The sequence below is a fragment of the Dipodomys merriami genome, unplaced genomic scaffold (genome assembly GCF_024711535.1).
Source record: "Dipodomys merriami isolate MVZ:Mamm:240054 unplaced genomic scaffold, mDipMer1.0.p SCAF_331, whole genome shotgun sequence".
Lineage (NCBI taxonomy): Eukaryota > Metazoa > Chordata > Mammalia > Rodentia > Heteromyidae > Dipodomys > Dipodomys merriami.
Genome location: NW_027204838.1, coordinates 950,134 through 953,817, shown reverse-complemented (window position 1 = coordinate 953,817; position 3,684 = coordinate 950,134).

The window sequence follows — 3,684 nt, the reverse complement described above, 5'->3', positions numbered from 1 at the left end:
TATTATTTCCAATTAAATAACATGGAGATCAAATAGAATAAGTAGAGTTTACCTGGTCCTTACCAAGAATTGACCAAGTAATATCCTGCAATGACAAAACTCGTTAGATGTGAGAATCTTAGCACAGATATACCCAATATTTTAGAATCATGTAGTCAGTACTAGAATACATAACACAAAACCAAAAAGGCAAAACTCAAAATCTAAAATTTTTTACATTAATATTTAGACATCTTTGCTAACAAAGCACATCAGACATTTGGGCCTCAGTTACCAGGGTCTGAGAAAAGAGCAACTTGATAGCAAGTTACAATAGAATAGATGGATGGAGGAGTAGTAAACTTGGTGGAAAGGTGTGGGTCAGATAGGAACAAACCCTGAACCCACCATGTGGCCAAGATGGCAAACTCACGATGGTGAATTTCTGAAAAAATGCAAAGAAAGCCTGAACAAATAGATGAAGCCTAGATTGGCTAAGCTTTGATAGGGACGCTAGAGGAGGTCCTCGGGACCCAACTCTCATTACACACTTCAGGGCACAATCCAAAAAGTTGTAGAAAAGAAAGGGAGAGATACACGAAGTTGGACATGATTAGCAGAGAGCAAAGAGATCCTGAAAGTGAACAGACTTCTGACCGTTTACCATTGCAGAGGCAAAAATTGTCTAAATCTGAGAAGAGACTAAAAAATAAGTGCTCTGGCTATCCAGGGAGTGCAGGAGGCATTTCAGAGGGGTTTCAAGGCACTGGAGTTACACACAGTTCCCCATTAATGGTGTAGGAGAGAAAAGTAATCAGTGAGTGAAGGTGGGCTTATCGGATGGAAGTGGCCCCACAACTTACCACTGAGCCCTCTAGGGGGAAGTGGCAAAGCAACCAGAGTCAAGTGCCCTCAGCTCCAGACGTGACTGGGCTTTCAGTTAAAGGCCTAGCAGGTTCTTCGGCGTGGAACCACATTTGGAGGGAGACTGAGCGACAGAGAACCCTTAGAGAGTATTTCACTCACCAAAAGGTACAAGCATGGAGGTGGATGCAGAGGCCAGCAAGGAATTGATTCACTTTGTCCACAGTAGACAGACCAGTTTCCAAAAGCCCTTCCGAACTGTAGTATTCCTCAGAGCAAAAAAGGGAAAAACAAGCAAAAGAAAGAAAAAAAAGGAGAGGAATCCCACCTCCTATCATGATTTTAAGCCTTTCCAGGGTTCAAATGGCACCATTTATGTTATGTTTTTAAAAAGATGTTGCTGAGTAAGAACCACACCACAAATGTGGTATTAAGGTAAAGAGTAGGTTTATTCATCAATCCCACTGGCACCAGGCCATGTTGGTCAGCTGGGAAAGGCCTGGGAAAGACTTAGGAAAACCCTGGGAAAGAGCACGTCTGGGCATGGGCTAGGCCTTGTCTAGGGGATGGGTGAAGATAGGTGTGGCCACATCAAATTCAGATGTGACCTCAGCAGATGCAGATGTGACATCTTCCAGGTGTGCCAGTTGCCTAGGGAACAAAGTTATTGGGCGGAGACTTTACTGCAAGTAGGATAGAATCTGCTCTCCATCCACGAGCAGACCTTACACAGGTAGTGCGCAAGGCCGGGAGTTCAAACCCGAGTACCAGCACAACATAAAAAAATGAGTCCTTTATCTTTGAAAAGGGATATTTCTCCAAAAATTCATACCCAGGAAAATTTTCAAGGTCAAAGACTGTTTGAAAGGCTCTTTCACATCTTAAACTGATTTCTCTATTTGTTTCACATTATGGAAAATAGGAATCACACTACACATTAAAAAGTATGCACATTGTTGAACATTTTTAATGTTCAACAAAATGTAAAAATTGTTTGTATTTTTAATGTAAAGGAAGCATGTGAAAGGAATTCACCTCATTGGGTGAATTAGGTTTGACTCACTGACAGACTTTTGCAAGTAAATGAGGGTCTGTTTACATGTAAAGAAATCTACACAGATGGATTTCTAGGAGGGAGAACAAGCTAGCTGCTGTCCAGGTTTGAATCAAAGTAAGTTTATTCCTATGAAATGACAAAAAGTAGCATATCTCATAGAATTATATGCAAACAGCAATTTCAAAAGGTTTAAAAGACTCATGTCTATGTTGTGAACAACCAAGTTTTCACAAACAAAAAAGAGTTTCCTGAGCCAAAAAAATATGTTATAGCAAAAGAAACTATGTTAAATATAGTTAATGGCTGAGGGACAGGTGTAAAAGAGTTCTGTAATAACAACTATACTATAAATTTTTCATCAAGTCCCTAACAAGAATCTCCAAGATAAGCCTTGCTTAATCTGTCACAGAGGACTGGGTTTATGCAATTGTCAGTTTTGTTTAGGGTCCAACATCTTCTATGGTAGCTTTGTTTGCAAAACCCTCATACCACATGCAGTGTCTGGAAAAACGTGCTGTCTTGCTAGGCACCTAAGGGATTTTTGTGCCACTGTGAATATTTGTCGTTTTACTTCTTGTAATTATACCTGTCAATGTGAAGTCCTTTCGTGACAAGAATAATAGCTTCTGGAAGTGGTACCGTGGCTCAAGTGGTAGAGCACTAGCCTTGAGCTGTGGAGCTGAGGGACAGCGCCCAGGCCCAGAGTTCAAGCCCCACGAATGACAGACACACACACACACACACACACACACACACACACACACACTCACACACACACACACACACACACACACACACACACACACACACACACACACACACACATACACATACATATTTACCACTTTAACTCATGTTAGGTTCCTGACATTGGATATCACACAATGATCTAATAATCAAACTTTCCTCCCCAGACATAAAATACATTCATACTTCCACACAAACAAAAACACCAGATCCTTCAAAATAATGAGAATAATGAGCCATCTACTCCGTGATTTCATTCATTCATGATGATGCATTTTTCATATCATAATTAAAAATCTTTTTGAGTCTCTCTGATTAGTAGACAAAAATATGTTATCATATAATAGAAACTTTAGGTAAAATTACTTTCCCCTAGTTAAACTTTAATATATCATATCAAAGACTTCTCTTTCCTTCTTGCAGAGTCTGTTTCTGGCATTTTGCCCTAATGTCTAATATTAAATTACAAAGGATATGCCATATTCCTTAATTCATTTTTCCTAAAGGTTATGCTATAGAGTTGAATCTGATTTGTTTACTGATTCTAAATTAACTTTACTCAACAACTTGTATTATTGTTTATATTGCTCCTAAACCATTTGAAATGTGAAAAAGAACTGGATATTCACCTTAGCAATGATTGTGAATGGCAGCAATGTTTGTGGGGAGATGAAGGACTTGACTTATCTGGAGTGCCTAAAAGATGGCAATGCTATTTAAAGGGCTGATCGTTTAGTAATCTTTTAAAGTGTGGTCTTCTTATTTCATCTAAGAAGATGAAAGTATGCTTTTCATCACATTCTGGCCTGTAAAACACTGGAATCATTTCCTTTGTACATCATATACCCTGCTGCTTCTGTAGTGAAACCCACAAACAACTGCACAGCTGTGTTAGCTGCTCTAGATTTTGAAATTTTCTTCCAGCAGCCCTCCCTAGTGATTCAAGCCCAGACTCATGAGATAGTCATATAATCCACAGTTATAAAGCACCACAATATAAAAGACCACGTGCAAAACGAGGTTCATTTTTTTCTTTG